Raw genomic sequence first — 22,501 nt, 5'->3', positions numbered from 1 at the left:
TACTGTACATTCATGTTGTGCAAAGCATTTTTTACAAGCAGATCCGCGTCATGTGAATCCCCCCCCCCAATGATGTATGCCGTATTGAAAGAGGCACATTACTTTTCCTGTCAAACGGGCTCACACAGTTTGTATATCTGCTGTTGCATTCTTCTGGTTTTGGCTTTGAGGCAACCTCTTTCGCTCACTCCTCCACCCACCAACCAAGCCCCTTTGTCAGCATTCCACATATTGTGCAAATGATCCTGCACATGGAGCATGATCAGCGCTGGAATCAGAATTAACTGCAGCCCAGAGAACAATGGGCCAGTGAGCTCCACAGAAACACAGCCACACAATGTGAGAATGGCTGCTCACATTAAACAGGTACAGTGCCTTCAGAGAGTATTCATACCTCTTGACTTATTCTACATTTTGTTGTAACAATCTGAATTCAAAATGGATTAAATATATATTTTTTATAACCCATCTACAAACAATACTCCACAATGACAAAGTGAAAACATGCTAGTTGACATTTTTTTGGCAAATTTATTGAAAATGAAATACAGAAATATCTAATTTACATGAGCATTCAATACCCCTGACTCTATTCATGTTACAATTACCTTTGGCAACGATTACAGCTGTGGGTCTTTCTGGGTAAGTCTCTAAGAGCTTTGCATACCAGGATTGTACAATATTATTTTTAACATTCTTCAAGTTCTGTCAAGTTGGTTGTTTATAAATTGTTAGACAGCCATTTAAGTCTTGCCGTAGATTTTCAAGCCGATTTAAGTCAAAACTGTAATTAGGCCAGTCAGTAACATTCAACTTCATCTTGGTAAGCAACTCCAGTGTATATTTGGCCTTGTGTTTAAGGTTATTGTCCTGATGAAAAGTGAATGTCTCCCAGTGTCTGTTGGAAAGCACACAACCAGGTTTTCCTCTAGGATTTTGCCTGCTTACCTCTATTATTTATTTTTAATAAACCAAAAAAAACAACCTTGCCGATGACAAGAATACCCATAACATGATGAAGCCACCACCATGCTTGGACATATGAAAAGTTGTACTCAGTGATTTTACCCAAACAAAAGGTTTTGTACTCAGAAAATAAAATGACTTTCTTTGCCACATTTTTTGAATTTTTACTTTAGTGCCTATTGGCAAACAAGATGCATGTTTTGGAATAGTTTTACTCTGTACAGGCTTCCTTTTCACACTGTAATTTTGGTTAGTATAGTATGTTGTTGATCCATCCTCCATTTTGTTATATCACAGCCATAATACTCTAACTGTTTTAAAGTCATCATTGGCCCCATGATGAAATCCCAGAGCGGTTTCTTTCCTCTTCGGCAACTGAGTTAGGAAGGGCACCTGTATCTTTGTAGTGACTGGGTGTATTGATCCACCATCCAAGGTGTAATTAATAACTTCAACATTCTCAAAAGGGATATTCAATGTCTGCATAATTATTTTTAGGTGCCCTTTGTGAGGCATTGGAAGACCTCCCTGGTCTTTGTGGTTGAATCTGTGTTTGAAATTTACTGCTCGACTGAGGAACCCTACAGATAATTGTATGTGTGGGGTACATACAGTTGAAGTCGGAAGTTTACATACACTTAGGTTGGGGTCATTAAAACTCGTTTTTCAACCACTCTACAAATTTCTTGTTAAACTATAGTTTTGGCAAGTCGGTTAGGACATCTACTTTGCGCATGACACAAGTAATTTTTCCAACAATTGTTAACAGATTATTTCACTTATAATTCACTGTATCACAATTCCAGTGGGTCAAACATTTACATACACTAAGTTGACTGTGCCTTTAAACAGCTTGGAAAATTTCAGGAAATTATGTCATGGCTTTAGAAGCTGCTGATAGACTAATTGACATCATTTGAGTCAATAGGAGGTGTACCTGTGGATGTATTTCAAGGCCTACCTTCAAACACAGTGCCTCTTTGCTTGACATCATGGGAAAATCAAAAGAAATCAGCCAAGACCTCAGAAAAAAAATTGTAGACCTCTAAGTCTGGTTCATCCTTGGGAGCAATTTCGAAATGCCTGAAGGTACCACGTTCATCTGTACAAACAATAGTACGCAAGCATAAACACTATGGAAGCACGCAGCAGTCATACCGCTCAGGAAGGAGACGCGTTCTGTCTCCTAGAGATGAATGTACTTTGGTGCGAAAAGTGTAGATCAACAGCAAAGGACATTGTGAAGATGCTGGAGGAAACAGGTACAAAAGTATCTATATCCACAGTAAAACGAGTCCTATATCAACATAACCTGAAAGGTCGCTCAGCAAGGAAGAAGCCACTGCTTCAAAACTGCCATAAAAAAGCCAGACTACGGTTTGCAACTACACATGGGGACAAAGTTCGTACTTTCTGAAGAAATGTCCTCTGGTCTGATGAAACAAAAATAGAACTGTTTGGCCATAATGACCATTGTTATGTTTGGAGGAAAAAGGGAGAGGCTTGCAAGCCGAAGAACACCATCCCAACCATGAAGCACGGGGGTGGCCGCATCATCATGTGGGAGTGCTTTGCTGCAGGAGGGACTGGTGCACTTCACAAAATAGATGGCGTCATGAGGAAAGACAATTATGTGGATATACTGAAGCAACATCTCAAGACATCAGTCAGGAAGTTAAAGCTTGGTCGCAAATGGGTCTTCCAAATGGACAATGACCCCCAAGCATACTTCCAAAGTTGTGGCAAAATGGCTTAAGGACAACAAAGTCAAGGTATCGGAGTGGCCATCACAAAGCCCTGACCTCAATCCTATAGAAAATTAGTGGGCAGAACTGAAAAAGCGTGTGCAAGCAAGGAGGCCTACAAACCTGACTCAGTTACACCAGCTCTGTCAGGAGGAATGGGCCAACATTCTCCCAATGTATTGTGGGAAGCTTGTGGAAGGCTACCCGAAACATTTGACCCAAGTTAAACTGTTGGGGATAGGGGGCAGTATTTGCACGGCCGGATGAAAAACGTACCCGATTTAAGCTGGTTACTACTCCTGCCCAGTAACTTGAATATGCATATAATTGTTTGATTTGGGTAGAAAACACCCTAAAGTTTCTAAAACTGTTTGAATGGTGTCTGTGAGTATAACAGAACTCATATGGCAGGCCAAAACCTGAGAAGATTCCAAACAGGAAGCGCCCTCTCTGACCATTTCTTGGCCTTCTTTGTCATCTCTATCCAAAACAAAGGATCTCTGCTGTAACGTGACACTTTCAAAGGCTCCCATAGGCTCTCAGAAGGCGCCAGAACGTTGAATGATGACTCTGCAGTTACTGGCTGAAAAACAGTAGCGCATTTGGTAAGTGGTCGATCTGAGAACAATGAGACAGGCGCACGCGTGCACGTGAAGTCCATTTTCTTCTTTGAGTCTTTGAACGAAAACAACTTCTCCCGGTCGGAATATTATCGCTATTTTATGAGAAAAATCGCATAAAAATGTATTTTAAACAGCGTTTGACATGCTTCGAAGTACGGTAATGGAATATTTTGAATTTGTTTGTCACGAAACGCGCCGGGCGCGTCACCCTTCAGATAGTGTCTTGAACGCACGAACAAAACGCCGCTATTTGGATATAACTATAGATTATTTGGGACCAAACCAACATTTGTTATTGAAGTAGAAGTCCTGGGAGTGCTTTCTGACGAAGAACAGCAAAGGTAATCAAATTTTTCTTATAGTAAATCTGAGTTTGGTGAGTACCAAACTTGGTGGGTGTCAAAATAGCTAGCCAGTGATGGCCGGGCTATCTACTCAGAATATTGCAAAATGTGCTTTCACCGAAAAGCTATTTTAAAATCGGACACCGCGATTGCATAAAGGAGTTCTGTATCTATAATTCTTAAAATAATTGTTATGTTTTTTGTGAACGTTTATCGTGAGTAATTTAGTAAATTCACCGGAAGTGTTCGGTGGGAATGCTAGTCACATGCTAGTTACATGCTAATGTAAAAAGCTGTTTTTTTTATATAAATATGAACTTGATTGAACAAAACATGCATGTATTGTATAACATAATGTCCTAGGAGTGTCATCTGATGAAGATCATCAAAGGTTAGTGCTGCATTTAGCTGTGGTTTTGGTTTTTGTGACATTATATGCTAGCTTGAAAAATGGGTGTCTGCTGACATAATCTAATGTTTTGCTTTCGTTGTAAAGCCTTTTTGAAATTGGACAGTGTGGTTAGATTAACGAGAGTCTTGTCTTTAAAATGGTGTAAAATAGTCATATGTTTGAGAAATTGAAGTAATAGCATTTCTAAGGTATTTGAATATCGTGCCACGGGATTCCACTGGCTGTTGACTAGGGTGGGACGCAAACGTCCCACCTAGCCCAGAGAGGTTAAACAATTTAAAGGCAATGCTACCAAATACTAATTGAGTGTATGTAAACGTCTGACCCACTGGGAATGTGATGAAAGAAATAAAAGCTGAAATAAATCATTCTCTCTACTATTATTCTGACATTTCACATTCTTAAAATACATTGGTGATCCAAACTGACCTAAAACAGGGAATTGTTACTTGGATTAAATGTCAGGAATTGTGAAAAACTGAATTTAAATGTATTTGGCTAAGGTGTATGTAACCTTCCGACTTCAAGTGTGGATGAGGTAATCATTCAAATATCATGTTAAACACTATTACTGTACACAGAGTGAGTACATGCAACTTATTATGTGACTTGTTAACTTTTTTGGGATAGGGGGCAGTATTCGGAAGTTTGGATGAATGAGGTGCCCAAAGTAAAGCTAGGATATGCATATAATTGGTAGCATTGGATAGACAACACTCTGAAGTTTCTAAAACTGTTAACATATTGTCTGTGGGTATAACAGAACTGATTTGGCAGGCGAAACCCCGAAGATAATCAACAAATTCAGCTCACCTCTGATTACAATGGCTGGGAATGGGAATATAAAAGGAAGTCCTCCCAGATTGCAGTTCCTAGGGCTTCCACTTCCACTTCAACAGTCTTTAGAACGAGTTTCAGGCTTGTTTTTTGAAAAATGAGCTAGAATTTGTAGTTTTTCTAAGTGGCTCCCATTTTGGCTGTAGTGTTTGTAGAGCGTTCCGGTGAGTGCGCTCATTATTTAACTTTGTTATTTATCTTCGGTAATGGTCTCCGGTATTCTCCGTCTTAAATTTTATCGTTTATTTCCATAATAGGGTACCTATGAGGATTGATTAGGAACGTTGTTTGACTTGTTTAGAAGAAGTTTATTGGTAACTTATGGGATTCATTTTGTATGTATTTTGAACGAAGGAAACTGGTGGATTACTGAGTCAAGCGCACCATTAAAACTTACTATTTTGGGATGTAAAGAAGGACTTTATCAAACAAAAGGACAATTTGTTATGTAGCTGGGACCCTTGGGATTGCAAAAAGATGAAGATCTTCAACGGTAAGTGATTTATTTTATCGCTATTTCTGACTTTCGTGATGCATCTGCTTGGTTGGAAAATGTTTGTGGCACGCTTTGGTGAGGGCACGCATTTGGTTATTTATCTCCGGTATTGAATATACTATTCTCCGTCTTAAATTTGATCGTTTATTTACATATTAGGGTACCTATGAGGATTGATTAGGAACGTTGTTTGACATGTTTGGACCAAGTTTATTGGTAATGTTTGGGATTCATTTTGTATGCATTTTGAAGGAGGGGAAACAAGTGGATTATTGAATGAAGCGCGCCAAATAAACTTACTTTTTTGGGATATAAATAAGGACTTTATCGAACAAAAGGACCATTTGTTATGTAACTGGGACCCTTGTGATTGCAACCAGATGAAGATCTTCAAAGGTAAGGGATTTATTTTATCGCTATTTCTGACTTTCGCGATGCATCTGCTTGGTTGGAAAATGTTTTTAATGCTTTTGTATGCGGGGCGCTGTCCTCAAATAATCGCATGGTGTGCTATCACCATAAAGCCTTTTTGAAATCTGACAACGCGGCTGGATAAACAAGAAGATAAGATTTTAAATTATGTATTTTCATGAATGTTTAATATTACGATTTCTGTAATTTGAATTTGGAGCTCTGCAATTTCACCGGATGTTGTAGAGGTGTGCCGCTAGTGGCACGACTAGCCCAAAGAAGTTTAAGCAAAGATTTACTCCTGAACTTTTTTAGGCTTGCCATAACAAGCCACATTCCACTTTGATATTATGGGGTATTGTGTGTAGGCCAGTGACACAAAATCTCAATTTAAACAATTTGGTTGCTTACCAAGATGACATAGAATTTTCCTGGGTGGCCTGGCTACAGTTTTGACTTACACTGAACAAAAATACAAAAAGCATTCGTACAAAAATACATTCGTACAAAAAGCTTATTTCTATCAAATGTTGTGCACAAATGTGTTTACATCCCCGTTAGTGAGCATTCCTCCTTTGCCAAGATAATTTATCCACTTGACAGGTGTGGCATATGAAGAAGCTGATTAAACAGCACAGGTGCACCTTGTGCTGTGCTGGGACAATAAAAGGCCACTCTAAAATGTGCAGTTGTGTCACACAACACAATGCCACAGATGTCTCAAGTTTTGAGGGGCGTGCAGTTAGCATGCTGACTGCAGGAATGTCTACCAGAGCTGTTGCCAAATAATTGAATGTTCATTTCTCTACCATAGGCCGCCTCCAACGTCATTTTAGAGAATTTGGCAGTACGTCCAACCGGCAGGCATAAGCTGCGGACAACAAACACAATTGCATTTTATCAATGGCAATTTGAACGCAGAGATACCGTGACGCGATGCGGAGGCCCATTGTCATGCCATTCATCTGCCGCCATCACCTCATGTTTCAGCATAATTCATGAATCCATGCTGCAAGGATTTGTACACAATTCCTGGAAGCTGAAAATGTCCCAGTTCTTCAAAGGCCTGAATAGTTACCAGACATGTCACCCATTGAGCATGTTTGGGATGCTCTCGATCAATATGTATGACAGCGTGATTCAGTTCCCGACAATATCCAGCAACTTCACCTAGCCATTGCAGAGGAGTGGGACAACATTCCACAGGCCACAATCAACAGCCTGATCAACTCTGTGTCAAGATGTGTCGCGCTGTACGAGGCAAATGGTAGTCACACCAGATCGCGCTGTACGAGGCAAATGGTAGTCACACCAGATACTGACTGGTTTTCTTATCCACGTCCCTACCTTTTTTTAAGGTATCTGTGAACAACAGTTGCTTAACTGTGTCCCCAATCATGTGAAATCCATAGATTAGGGCCTAGTGAATTTATTTCAATTGACACGGCTTTCCGAGCTAAACATCGTTAATTCTCTCCACATAACCTTGACATGTTTTCACTGCACTCCAGCTGAATGCTAATCATTTCCCTTTGAGATTGCAAAGGCATTAAAAGAAAGATTCAACCATTTGGAATGCTATATCGTTTTCTGAGCATATCTGAGCGATGTTCTATCGATTCCCAGGATAATTTCATGTTTTCATGTGTTTCACAGGCTCTTCCCGTTCACGCAGGCAGAAACAAACCTGGTATGAGGTAGCATTGTGATGAAACCACTCCCACTACTCTGCAAGTTAATAGTATGATTACTTTAAGATCGCAAAAATATCCATTATACATGTCAGATTTCAATATCTTCTCTGTAATGAGACATTGATCCTATTTTTGTGATATTCCTACCTCGAGAAATCAGTGACATGGATGCCAAAGAAAGCCAGGTTCCCCCAAGAAATTGACCAAGAAAAAATAAATAAATATTTTTGTCACGAATCCCACCGAAGGTGGCTCCCCTGCCTGCTCGGGCGGCGCTCGGCGGTCGTCGTCACCGACCTACTAGCCGCCGCTGATCCTTTTCGTTTGGTTTGTCTTATTGTTTGCACCTGTTCCTCATTTGTCTTTTGATTTTGGTTATTTAAGCCTGGTTAGCCCGCCCAGTGTTGTGCGGGATTATCTTAGCGTCAGGTTGTGTTTTTGTCGTTGGATGTGCTGGCGATTTACGACTGTGATATTGTATGCTGGCTGTGCACCTGTTTTGGGCACTTGGCATTTTTTCCACGCCGTTTGTGTTGGCGAGGTTCGTGTTGTGTTTTTTTATTTAAATAAACACAAAGTTCCGTACCTCTGCTCTCTGCGCCTGACTCCTACCACCACTCCTAGCAATCGTCTGACAATTTTGTCTGTTTCATAATTTTCTTTCAGCTGAACGTCTCATCGGCGAAAGCATCCAAGCAAGCGAAACAGTGCCCCTCTGTCTCAGTATGTGTAGGCCACCTATCTGATGCTGTCCGGTCAAAAAGAGTGGATTTTTTTGCGCACTTAGCACTGAATGCAAGTCACGCCAGCAAGCATTTCTCTCCCTTGATAAAAAAAAGTATAAAATAATAGCCAATCAGCATTGAGCTAAACCGAGAGAGCTCAACTATGAATGGTCCTGGCGCACCAAAAAAAAGTCTAATGGGAAACCAGTTTGGATTTGTCTTCACACCAATCGCATCACGTCAAAATACCAAACGTGCCCATGAAAGGAAGTTAGGATAGCAAGCAAGCATTTTAGCCAGGTAGCCTAGGCCAAAAAAACAAAAAGCGTATACTATATGACAGTCATAGACCATTTCGTCAACATGTTTTTTTCTACTTGTGTTCATGCACACACACATCAGAACCATGGACAGACACATATTTATCTTACGTTGATTGGACTAAATTGTTTTTGGTATCTTTTAGTTGTCACTGAATAAGACATAGCATAGGTGATTTGATGTTGAAATGTTGCTGGAATAGTGGAGGCAGCTCCTGCTTTTGCTACAGTAATTCCGTGGTTCTAAATCAATAATTGTTTAGTAGTCCGAAAATGTCGGAAAAATGTACTTGCTTGACCATGCTGTAGGTCATGTAACTGTTTGTTACATGCAATATGCTTTGAAGACTGGTTTTGTGATGAAACAAAATCTGTGGTTAAATTTATTCTGCCAATGTGTGGTCAAAGGTTTGGACACACCTACTCATTCAAGGGTTTTCTTTATTTTTACTATTTTCTACATTGTAGAATAATAGTGAAGACATCGAAACTATGAAATAACACATGGAATCATGTAGTAACCAAAAAAGTGTACAACAAATCAAAATATTTTATTTGAGATTCTTCAAAAGTAGCCACCCTTTGCCTTGATGACCGCTTTGCACCGTCTTGGCATTCTCTCAACCAGCTTCATGAGGAAGTCACCTGGAATGCATTTCAATTAACAGGTGTGCCTTGTTAAAAGTTCATTTGTGGAATTTCTTTCCTTCTGAATGCGTTTGAGCCAATCAGTTGTGTTGTGTCAAGGTAGGGATCATGTACAGAAGATGGCCCTATTTGGTAAAATACCAAGTCCATATTATGGCAAGAACAGCTCAAATAAGCAAAGAGAAACAACAGTCCATCATTACTTTAAGACATGAAGGTCAGTCAATGCGGAAGGTTTCTTCAAGTGCAGTCGCAAAAACCAACATGTGCTATGAAAAACTGTCTCTCATGAGGACCGCCACAGGAAAGGAAGACCCAGAGTAAGTTAGAGTTACCAGCCTCAGAAATTGCAGCCCAAATACAAGCTTCAAAGTTCAAGTAACAGACATCTCAACATAAACTGTTTAGAGGAGACTGCGGGCATCAGGCCTTCATGGTAGAATTGCTGCAAAGAAACCACTACTAAAGGACACCAACAATAAGAAGAGACTTGCTTGGGTCAAGAAACACAAGCAATGGACACTAGACTGGTGGAAATCTGTCCTTGGTCTGATGAGTCCAAATTTGAGATTATTTTTTATTTTATTTTTATTTCACCTTTATTAACCAGGTAGGCCAGTTGAGAACAAGTTCTCATCTACAACTGCGACCTGGCCAAGATAAAGCAAAGCAGTGCGACACAAACAACACAGAGTTACACATGGGATAAAAAAACGTACTGTCAATAACACAATAGAAAAATATATATACAGTAGAGGTCGACCGATTATGATTTTTCAATGCCGATACCAATACCGATTATTGGAGGGCCACGAAAGTGCTGTTTCAATCAATGCTTACGAGCCTGCTGGTGCCTACCATCGCTCAGTCAGACTGCTCTATCAAATCATAGACTTAATTATAGCATAATAACACACACAAATACGAGCCTTAGGTCATTAATATGGTCGAATCCGGAAACTATCATCTCGAAAACAAAACGTTCTTCCTGTCCGTATTTTATGTAACGGGTGGCATCCCTAAGTCTAAATATTCCTGTTACATTGCACAACCTTCAATGTTATGTCATAATTACGTAAAATTCTGGCAAATTAGTTCGCAATGAGCCAGGCGGCCCAAACTGTTGCATATACCCTGACTCTGCGTGCAATGAACGCAAAATGACACAATTTCACCTGGTTAATACTGCCTGCTAACCTGGATTTCTTTTAGCTAAATATGCAGGTTTAAAAATATATACTTCTGTGTATTGATTTTAAGAAAGGCATTGATGTTTATGGTTTAGGTATAGTCGTGCAACGATTGTGCTTTTTTCGCAAATGCGCTTTTGTTAAATCATTCCCCGTTTGGCGAAGTCGGCTGTCTTTGTTAGGAAGAAATAGTCTTCACAGTTCGCAACGAGCCAGGCGGCCCAAACTGCTGCATATACCCTGACTCTGTTTGCAAAAGAAGTGACACATTTGCCCTAGTTAAAAGAAATTCATGTTAGCAGGCAATATTAACTAAATATGCAGGTTTAAAAATATATACTTGTGTATTGATTTTAAGAAAGGCATTGATGTTTATGGTTGGAGCAACGTGTACCTAAGCGATTATATGCAACGCAGGACAGGCTAGATAAACTAGTAATATCATCAACCATGTGTAGTTAACTAGTGATTATGATTGATTGATTGTTTTTTATAAGATAAGTTTAATGCTAGCTAGCAACTTACCTTGGATTCTTACTGCATTCGCGTAACAGGCAGGCTCCGCGTGGAGTGCAATGTAAAGCAGGTGGTTAGAGCGTTGGACTAGTTAACCGTAAGGTTGCAAGATTGAATCCCCAATCTGACAAGGTAAAAATCTGCCGTTCTGCCCCTGAACAAGGCAGTTAACCCACAGTTCCTAGGCCGTCATTGAAAATAAGAATGTGTTCTTAACTGACTTGCCTAGTTAACCTGTCTGGGCTAGGGGGCAGTATTTTCACGGTCGGATGAAAAACGTACCCAATTTGAACAGGTTACTACTCTGGCCCAGAAACTAGAATATGCATATTATTAGTAGATTTGGATAGAAAACACTCTAAAGTTTCTAAAACTGTTTGAATGGTGTCTGTAAGTATAACAGAACTCATATGGCAGGCAAAAACCTGAGGAAAAATACAAGCAAGAAATGAAAATCTTGTGGCTGTACTATTTTCAAGTCATTGCCAATGGAACACACAGTGACTAAGGATTCATTTTGCACTTCCTAAGGCTTCCACTAGATGTCAACAGTCTTTAGAAAGTCGTTTGAGGTGTCTACGATGAACAGAGACCGAATGAGAAGGCTGGGAAGTTGGTGAAGGATATCAGTTCATTGGTGCGCGTTCATGAGGGAGTATCCTCTGTTCCAAAACGTTTTTCAAGACACAGGAACTGTCCGGTTGAAATATTACTGAATCTTCACGTTCTAAAGGCCCTAAAGATTGATGCTATACAACGTTTGACATGTTTGAACGAACGTAAATAGATTTTTTAAAACTTTTCGTTGTGACATTGTCCGTGCGGCTTCCTACATTCGGAGTAGCTGAACTGAATGCGCGAACAACAAGGAGTTATTTGGACATCAATTATGAACTTTATCGAACAAAACAACATTTGTTGTGGACCTGGGATTCCTGGAAGTGCCTTCTGATGAAGATTATTAAAGGTAAGTAAATATTTCTAATGCTATTTATGCATTTAGATGACTCCAAAATGGCAGCTATCTGTATTGCATAGTGTATTTTTCTGAGCACAGTACTCAGATTATTGCAAAGTGTGCTTTCCCAGTAAAGTTATTTTGAAATCTGTCAATGCGGTTGCATTCAGATGTTAATCTATAATTCTTTGAATAACAGTTTAATATTTTATCAACGTTTATAATGAGTATTTTTGTAAATTGTAGTACTGATTCACCGGTAGTTTTGGGGGAAATACATTTTCTGAACGTCACGCGCCGATGTAAAATGCTGTTTTTGGATATAAATATGAACTTGATAGAACGAAAAATGCAGGAATTGTCTAACATAATGTCCTAGGAGTGTCATCTGATGAAGATTGTCAAAGGTTAGTGCATCATTTTAGCTGGTTTTCTGCTTTTGGTGACGCCTGTCCTTGCATTGAAAATGGCTGTGGGTCATTTTTTGTCTATGTACAGTCCTAACATAATCTAACTTTATGCTTTCGCCGTAAAGCCTTTTTGAAATCGGACAACGTGGTTGGATTAAGGAGATGTTTATCGATAAAATGGTGTAAAATAGTTGTATGTTTGAGAAATCTGAATTATGACATTTTGTTGTTTTCGAATTTGGCGCTCTGATTTTTCACTGGCTGTTGAATAGTGTAAACCGTGGGTGGGACGCTTGCGTCCCACATAGCCCATAGAAGTTAAATAAAGGTAAAAAATAAATTAAAAAAATACAAATAAATCGGCCAAATCGGCGTCCAAAAATACAGATTTCCGATTGTTATGAAAACTTGAAATCGGCCCTAATTAATTGGCCATTCCGACTAATCGGTCAACCTCTAATATACAGTGTGTGCAAATGTAGTAATTAAAAAATAATAATAAAACATTTGACCTTTATTTAACCAGGTAGGCTAGATGAGAACAAGTTCATAGCATTGTTGGCTAAGGGCTTGTACGTAAGCATTTCACTGTAAGGTCTACACCTGTTGTATTCAGCACGTGACAAATACATTTTGATTTGAAAACATCCCCTCAGCATGATGCTGCCACCACCATGCTTCACCGTAGGGATGGTGCCATGTTTCTTCCAGATGTGACGCTTGGCATTCAGGCCAAAGAGTCCAATCTTGGTTTCATCAGAGCAGAGAATCAAGTTTCTCATGGTCTGAGAGTCTTTAGGTGCCTATTGGCAAACTCCTAGCGGGCTGTCGTGCATTTTACTGAGGAGTGGCTTCCGTCTGGCCACTCTACCATAAAGGTCTGATTTGGTGGAGTGCTGCAGAGATGGTTGTCCTTCTGGAAGGTTCTCCCATCTCCACAGAGGAACTCTGGCGCTCTGTCAGAGTGACCATCAGGTTCTTGGTCACATCCCTGACCAAGACCCTTCTCCCCCAACTGCTCAGTTTGGCCAGGCGGACAGCTCTAGGAAGAGTCTTGGTGGTTCCAAACTTCTTCCATTTAAGAATGATGGAGGCCACTGTGTTGTTGGGGACCTTCAATGCTGCAGGCATTTTTTGGTACCCTTCCCCAGATCTGTGCCTCGACACAATCCTGTATCGGAGCTGTAAGGACAATTCCTTCAACCTCGTGGCTTGGTTTTTGCACTGACAACTGTGGGACCTTACATACAGGTGTGTGCCTTTCCAAATCATGTCCAATCAATTTAATTTACCATAGGTGGACTCCAAGTTGTAGAAAAATCAAGGACGATCAATAGAAACAGGATGCACCTGAGCTCAACTTCGAGTGTCATAGCAACGGGTCTGAATACTTAAGTAAATAAGGTTTGTTTTTTAATACATTTGCAAAAATGTACACTTAACAAAAATATAAAACGCAACATGTAAAGTGTTGGTCCCATGTTTCATGAGTTGCAATAAAAGACCCCAGAGATTTTCCATACGCACAAAAAGCTTATTTCTCTCACATTTTGAGCACAGTATAAGTCATTCCCCAGTAAGGGACATCACTGAGATTAACCTCCAACATTCATAAACTTGTTCAGTAGACGAGGGCAAAATTTGTCTTGACAGCCACAGGTTTTTAAAATGTTTTTTATACATAGGAGTTTACAGGTTTTAGTTCCAGCCCTTTACCAACACCTCATTCAACTAATTGTGGTCTAAATGTAAGACTTGCACACAGTGCAATCCCCCAGAAGTCACATCTGTATTTTAGAATGAGCGTCATAAATTACAACGACCTGAACAATCTGCATGATAAACAATAATCTGGGTGAATCTATTTCTATATCAAATAAAAGTATTGGTCACGTCACAGATTAGCAGATGTTATAGCTGGTTCAGCGAAATGCTTATGCTTCTAGCTCCAACAGTGCAGTAAGTATCTAACATTGTGAAGTTGCACACCTCTGAAAATAATCCTGGGACATGGTGATTGTCCTGGTGGCTGGGGGGTTCCCAAGTTCTTCACATCTGCCCAGGTGTCAGGGTGGGATGTCCTTCAACCTGGAACAAGCACAGATAAGAGGGGAGAAATTAACCTCACTGCTCAAATTTCAGTGCTGGTTCAAGTTGCTGAAGCCACAACAACCTCTTAATGTGCAATTGTTAAGTTTACATTTAGAGTAGTAAAATAACTTATCCTCTAATTTTAACTAGTAAAGCCAAACCCAATGGCACAACACAATATCGTAAGAGAAAGTCAGCCAACATTAGGTAAACACACTCAACAGAATGCACAGATAACTTGGCTGGCAAGCAAGCCTAGATTGAACAGAACACAACTGGCTGCATTTACATTTTTCCATCAGATGTTGAAATGTCTTACCTCCTGCTAAGCCAATTGCGTGAAATGCCAATCAGGTGCCCTCTTTAGTCCCTGAAAACAAATGGGAAAACTAATTTGCCACATGTCTTTAGGTGGCTAGTAAATTAGCCAATTCATGATTAAAAAAATAATGTCTGGGTCTTCACAATTAACACTACTGAATCTACGATTAGTGTTAATTTCCGGTCACAACTAGCAGACTTGTTTACGTGCTGCTGTGCAGTTTGTTGCTCACCTTACTTTGCTACCTGCTAACTTCACGGTTTTTATTTTTAAATTACCGTTTATATTTTTATTTTTTCCCCTTGCTCAACTTTTTTCATTCCATTTTTTTCACCCCGGATGCTTTATCTGGACGTGTTTCGTCAGGACCTCCATCAGCCGAAGCTAAGTAGTAACGTTAACATGATGCTTTCTAATTGCAGTTGCTGTACTCATAATGTGGTCCCGTGTGGCTCAGTTGGTAGAGCATGGTGTTTGCAACGCCAGGGTTGTGGCGGGGGACCAGTACGGGGGAAAAAGTATGATATGTATGCATTCACTACTGTAAGTCGCTCTGGATAACAGCGTCTGCTAAATGACTAAAATGTAAAAAAAAAGTTACAAAATTATATACAGGAAAACAATTACCTTATGGCGAGGATAGCTGTGCTGCAAGCCCAGCTTCAGACGCAATTGTTAGGCAAGGGTAATTTAAGTGTAGGAAAGGATGAAACAGCATCTGTACAGATAGTAGTATAAATCCCCTCGCACAGTCCCTGCAGCCAGACAATGTTCTCATGGCTTCTGGAAGGAAATGCTGTAGGAATGCTCAACCGGTGTCGCTCATTCAGCCGACAGAAACGTTCAACCGATTCTCCCCATTCAGCAGCGGGTCGGAATCAGAGGCCAAGCCTTCTCTGGTCTCTACTCCTCCCATTACGGGGTCTGAGATGCCGAAACCTCCCACCATTAGCTCTGACAAATTGAAAACCCTAGTCATTGGCAACTACATTACCCGCAGTATTAGACTTAAAACGAATCATCCAGCGATCATACACTGTTTACCAGGGGGCAGGGCTACCGACGTTAAGGCTAATCTGAAGATGGTGCTGTATAGGGATATTGTTATCCAAGTCGGCACCAACGATGTTAGGATGAAACAGTCAGAGGTCACCAAGCGCAACATAGCTTCAGCGTGTAAATTAGCTAGAACGATGTGTCGGCATTGAGTAATTGTCTCTTGCCCCCTCCCAGTTAGGGAGAGTGATGAGCTCTACATCAGAGTTTCACAACTCATTCGCTGGTTGAGAACTGCTATCCCAAAAGATAGCATTTGTAGATAATTGGCCCTCTTTCTGGGACTCACCCACAAACAGGACCAAGCCTGGCTTGTTGAGGAGTGATGGACTCCATCCTAGCTAGAGGTGTGCTCTCATCTTATCTACGAACATAGACAGGGCTCTAACTCCCCTAGCTCTTCAATGAGATAGGGTGCAGGCCAGGCAGCAGGCTGTTAGCCAGCCTGCCAGCTTAGTGGAGTCTGCCACTAGCACAGTCAGTGTAGTCAGCTCAGCTATCCCCATTGAGAGTGTCTGTGCCTCGACTTAGGTTGGGCAAAATTAAACATGGCGGTGTTCGCCTTAGCAATCTCACTGGAATAAAGACCTTCTCCATTCCGGCCATTATTGAAAGAGCTTGTGATACCTCACATCTCAAAATAGGGCTACTTAATGTTAGATCCCTCACTTCCAAGGCAGTTATAGTCAATGAACTAATGGCTGATCATAATCTTGATGTGATTGGACTGACTGAAACATGGCTTAAGCCTGATGAATATACTGTGTTAAATGAGGCCTCACCTCCTGGTTACACTAGTGACCATATCCCCCGCGCATGCCGCAAAGGCAGAGGTGTTACTAACATTTACGATAGCAAATTTCAATTTACAAAAAAACCCCGACGTTTTCGTCTTTTGAGCTTCTAGTCATGAAATCTATGCAGCCTACTCAATCACTTTTTATAGCTACTGTTTACAGTCCTCCTGGGCCAAATACAGCGTTCCTCACTGAGTTTCCTGAATTCCTATCGGAACTTGTAGTCATAGCAGATAATATTCAAATTTTTGGTGACTTTAATATTCACATGGAAAAGTCCACAGACCCACTCCAAGGCTTTCAGAGCCATCATCGACTTAAACTTTTGTCCAACATGTCTCCGGACCTACTCACTGTCACAGTCATACTTTGGACCTAGTTTTGTCCCATGGAATAAATGTTATGGATCTTAATGTTTTTCCTCATAATCCGGGACGATCGGACCACCATTTTATTACGTTTGCAATCGCAACAAATAATCTGCTCAGACCCCAACCAAGGACCATCAAAAGTCGTACTATAAATTCTCGGACAACCTAAAGATTCCTAGATGCCCTTCCAGACTCCCTCCACCTACCCAAGGACGTCAAAGTACAAACATCAGTTAACCATCTAACTGAGGAACTCAATTTAACCTTGTGCAATACCCTAGATGCAGTCGCACCCCTAAAAACATTTGACATAAGAAACTAGCTTCCTGATATACATAAAATACCCGAGCTCTGAAGCAAGCTTCCAGAAAATTGGAACAGAAATGGCTCTACACCAAATTGGAAGTCTTCCAACTAGCTTGGAAAGACAGTACCGTGCAGTACCAACTTAATTGAGGAAAATAAGAACAATCCAAAATGTATTTTTGATACTGTCGCAATGCTAACTAAAAAGCAGCATTCCCCAAGAGAGGGTGGCTTTCACTTCAAGAGTGATACATTCATGAACTTTGAGGAAAAGATCATGATCATTAGAAAGCAAATTACGGACTCCTCTTTAAATCTGCGTATACCTCCAAAGCTCCGTTGTCCTGAGTCTGCACAACTCTGCCAGGATCTAGGATCCAGGGAGACACTCAAGTTTTTTAGTACTATATATCTTGACACATTGATGAAAAGAATCCTGACCTCTAAACCTTCAAGCTGCATACTGGACCCTATTCCAACTAAACTACTGAAAGAGCTGCTTCCTGTGCTTGGCCCTCCTATGTTGAACATAATAAATGGCTCTCTATCCACCGGATGTGTACCAAACTCACTAAAAGTGGCAGTAATAAAGCCTCTCTTGAAAAAGCCAAACCTTGACCCAGAAAATATAAAAAACTATCGGCCTATATCGAATCTCCCATTCCTCTCAAAACATTTTGAAAAAGCTGTTGCGCAGCAACTCACTGCCTTCCTGAAGACTAACAATGTATACGAAACGTTTCAGTCTGGTTTTAGACCCCGTCATAGCACTGAGACTGCACTTGTGAAGGTGGTAAATTACCTTTTAATGGCGTCAGACCGAGGCTCTGCATCTGTCCTCCTGCTCCTAGACCTTAGTGCTGCTTTTGAAACCATCGATCACCACATTCTTTTGGAAAGATTGGAAACCCAAATTGGTCGACACAGACAAGTTCTAGCCTGGTTTAGATCTTATCTGTTGGAAAGGTATCAGTTTGTCACTGTGGATGGTTTGTCCTCTGACAAATCAACTGTACATTTCGGTGTTCCTCAAGGCTCCGTTTTAGGACCACTATTGTTATCACTATATATTTTACCTCTTGGTGATGTCATTTGGAACCATAATGTTAACTTTCACTGCTATGCGGATAACACACAGCTGTACATTTTGATGAAACATGGTGAAGCCCCAAAATTGCCCTCCCTGGAAGACTGTGTTTGAGACATAAGGAAGTGGATGGCGGCAAATGTTCTACTTTTAAACTCAGACAAAACAGAGATGCTTGTTCTAGGTCCCAAGAAACAAAGAGATCTTCTGTTGAATCTGACAATTAATCTTGATGGTTGTACAGCTGTCTCCAAAAAAAATGTGAAGGACCTCGGCATTTCTCTGAACCCTGATCTCTCTTTTGATGAACATATCAAGACTGTTTCAAGAACAGCTTTTTTTCCCATCTACGTAACATTGCAAAAATCTGAAAATTTCTGTCCAAAAATGACGCAGAAAAACTTATCCATGCTTTTGTCACTTCTAGGTTAGACTAATGCACTGCTCTACTTTCCGGCTACCCGGATAAAGCACTAAATAAACTTCAGTTAGTGCTAAACACGGCTGCTAGAATCTTGACTAGAACCAAAAAGGTTGATCATATTACTCCAGCGCAAGGCTCTCTACACTGGCTTCCTGTTAAGACAAGGGCTGATTTCAAGGTTTTACTGCTAACCTACAAAGCATTACATGGGCTTGCTCCTACCTATCTTTCCGATTTGGTCCTGCCGTACATACCTACACGTATGCTACGGTCACAAGAAGCAGGCCTCCTTACTGTCCCTCAAATGTCTAAGCGAACAGCTGGAGGCAGGGCTTTCTCCTATAGAGCTCCATTTTTATGAAATGGTCTGCCTACTCATGTGAGAGACGCAGACTCGGCCTCAAGTCTTTATTGAAGACTCATCCCGTCAGTAGGTCCTGTGATTGAGGCCCAGAAGTGTGAAGGTGAACGGAAAGGCACTGGAGCAAGGAACCGCCCTTGCTGTCTCTGCCTTGCCGGTCCCCCTCTCTCCACCCCTATTACAGGGCCTAGTCACTGGCTTACTGGTGATCTTCCTGTCCGGGTTGGCGTCCCCCCTTGGGTTGTGCCGTGGTGGAGATCTTTGTGGGCTATACTCGGCCTTGTCTCAGGATGGTAATTTGGTGGTTGAAGATATCTCTCTAGTGGTGTGGGGGCTGTGCTTTAGCAAAGTGGGTGGGGTTATATCCTGCCCGTTTGGCCCTGGCCGGGGGTATCGTCGGACGGGGCCACAGTGTCTCCCGACCCGTCCTGTCTCAGCCTCCAGTATTTATCCTGCAGTAGTTTGTGTCGGGGGGCTAGGGTCAGTCTGTTATATCTGGAGTATTTATCCTGTCTTATCCCATGTCCTGTGTGAATTTAAGTATGCTCTCCCTCTTTCTCTCGTAGAAACTGAGCCCTAGGTCCATGCCTCAGGATTACCTGGCCTGATGACTCCTTGCTGTCCCCAGTCCACCTTGCCGTGCTGCTGCTCCAGTTTCAACTGTTCTGCCTGCGGCTATGGAACCCTGACCTGTTCACCGGACGTCCTACCTGTCCCAGACCTGCTGTTTTCAACTCTCTAGAGACAGCAGGAGTGGTAGAGATACTCTGAATGATCGGCTATGAAAAGCCAACTGACATTTACTCCTGAGGTGCTGACCTGTTGCACCCTCGACAGCTACTGTGATTATTATTATTTGACCCTGCTGGTCATCTATGAACATTTGAACATCTTGGCCATGTTCTGTTATAATCTCCACCAGGCACAGCCAGAAGAGGACTGGCCACCCCTCATAGCCTGGTTCCTCTCTAGGTTTCTTCCTAGGTTCTGGCCTTTCTAGGGAGTTTTTCCTAGCCACCGTGCTTCTACACCGGCATTGCTTCTACATTGCTTGCAGTTTGGGGTTTTAGGCTGGGTTTCTGTACAGCACTTTGTGACATCAGCTGATGTAAGAAGGGCTTTATAAATACATTTGATTAAATTTGATTAGTTAGTTTTGTTGTTCATCATAGCTTTCACGTCTGACATGTCCGAGATTCTTTTTAATGCGTAAATTCAGATGGCCACATTTGCTTCGCTCCCTCATGTTGGTGCTAGCAAGCAGGCTAGGTATAATCCAATCCAGTAGGGTCTGGAAACTAAATCGTTCAATAGCAAAAGGATGTTGGAGTATTTGCATAAATTTCCCCCTACTATGGTCCCGCCCTGTTTATGTCCCTCTCCCATTTTCGCCGCTCGCGTCGCCCAACAGTGCCATCGCCCACTTCACTTCAGTCATTAAAAATGGGCTACCGTTATTTCATCGTCCCCAACGTGGATCTTGTGTTAGCTAGCTTGGCAACAGGCTGATAAACACCAGTCACTCAACATTGGAATTATGAAATAATTTGAAGATTAACATAATTTGGTGAATCAATGTTTTACAGTTCGAAGTGTTATTACTTATCCTTTTGGATTTCTCTCTACCACGAGGGGACTTATGTTCGGCAGCAAGCAGGAGGATGAATACAAACTCGACAACCCAACCTACATCAAATATACACGTCCTTATTAAGATAGAAGGGGTGAGGGTAGTCACTAGTTACCACAGCCACAAAGTAATAGTTTCAGCTAAACCCCACCTAGTTCTACAATATCTTTACCTTTTCAATGCACTCACTGTTCCAAAATGTGACTGACCAGTTCAAATCGGTCTTATGTAGCAAAATTTGAAATTGAATAAAAGTAGAGACTCAGAGCTAGAAAACTGTATATCATACACTGCACTTAGGAACAATGGGAAAGTAATTCTGCTTTGAAAGTTGATCAACTTGTAAACTCACTTTTGAGAATTGGACCAACTGGGAGCTCTCGCTTGTCTACACCCATTCAGCATTATTCACACCCTCTTAAACCAGCCCCACCCATCTCTTTAAGGATTCACATGAGGTCATGTGCTAAACAGTGAGTAGTGTAGTAAAGACGAAGACTAAAAAGGTAAAAGTTGTAGCCTACAATAAGGAACAAATCCAGGTAAACAGTGTCCAGATAAATATTATAGACACTTACCCAGACACACTTGTATAAATTGATGGGTTATGTGAAATAAATGCTATAACCCCCAGCCACATTCAGTGGTGGAAAAAAATACTAAACTGTCAGAGTAATATCATAAATCACTTCAAATTCCTTATATTATATTGTAGTGTGCCCCTGGCTCTCGTTAACACAGACATAATTTACAAATGAAGCATTTGTGTTTAGTGAGCAGGCCAGATCAGAGGCAGTAGGGATGTTCTCTTGATAAGTGTGTGAATTGGACAATTTCTGTCAAAATGTAACAAGTACTTTTGGGTGTCAAGGAAAATGTATTAAGTAAAAAAATAAAAAAAATCTTAACAAGTGAAGTAAAAGTAGCCAAAACAATATAGAAAAAATTAAAGTAGTGTTCAGATACCACAACAAAAATACTTTAGTAAAAATACTTCACACCACTGCCCAAATGCTTTCACACTTTATAAACTGTTACACATGCACTTATCACAGTATTCCATACATAAGTTAAGGCCATGCAACCTGAGTGAGGTACACATGTACAGTACATGAACAGATGCATGCGCTATATATTTCTGTAATGGACACTTAATACGGTCACACTATTGTTGTGGTATGTTACGACCACACATACCAATATTTTGCTAAGTGGGTGGTTAAGAAGGTGTAAACTGTACAGCCAAATGGTTACTTGCATAGTAGCAATATCAGAAAGACATTTATATTAACACTAACTATCAGTGATTGATGAGGTAGTTATATGTATACAATCAGGGGTAAAGTGGGTGAGCAGCAGGATAAAAACATTTAATTGTAGCAGCAACGTATGCCTTGTGTGTTAGGAGAGAGTCATGTGAATAGAAGCACTGCAGTTAGTGCTGATGACTGGTCCGTTTAAACCACGCATGAACAAGGGAATCTATATTTTGGAGAACCTGTTTCTGTCTTGCCCTCGACTTTGGTGCAGGGCATGTGATGTCCATAGCTTCTTCGTCGCAAAACTCCCAGATCTTGTCAAAAATATACATTTGTCTAGCTGTGTCCAGTCCAGGTGGTGATTTTACAGGCAGACTATCTATGGGAGGAAGGATGCGCAGAAGCTGAAACATGGTCCAGACACCGAAAGCTCCTTGGCGACAACACCAGGCACCAGAGCATCAAAGCTGTAAAACAGGGAATAACAAAAATCAGAAGACAT

The 22,501-nt window shown here is 41.0% G+C and overlaps 1 protein-coding gene across 6 annotated transcripts in view; it reads right to left on the bottom strand.

The window, feature by feature from the left end:
• The window catches only part of LOC106573625 (kelch-like protein 25), a 56,168-nt gene that overhangs the window by 3,319 nt on the left and 30,348 nt on the right, over window positions 1–22,501 (bottom strand). For 2 of the 6 annotated variants that reach the window (XR_001321387.2, XR_001321388.2), the window contains exon 4: window positions 21,751–22,466. The exons of 1 other annotated variant lie outside the window; for it this stretch is intronic. The gene's annotated coding sequence lies outside the window, so the exon portion shown is untranslated. Of the gene's footprint in view, window positions 1–13,953; window positions 14,384–14,705; window positions 14,757–21,750; window positions 22,467–22,501 lie in introns of those variants that run through there. 3 more of the 6 variants (XR_001321390.2, XR_001321389.2, XM_014148848.2) reach the window with 3 other exon arrangements.

Source organism: Salmo salar, chromosome ssa16 (genome assembly GCF_905237065.1).
Source record: "Salmo salar chromosome ssa16, Ssal_v3.1, whole genome shotgun sequence".
Classification (NCBI taxonomy): domain Eukaryota; kingdom Metazoa; phylum Chordata; class Actinopteri; order Salmoniformes; family Salmonidae; genus Salmo; species Salmo salar.
This window is presented reverse-complemented; position numbering and strand designations above follow the sequence as displayed.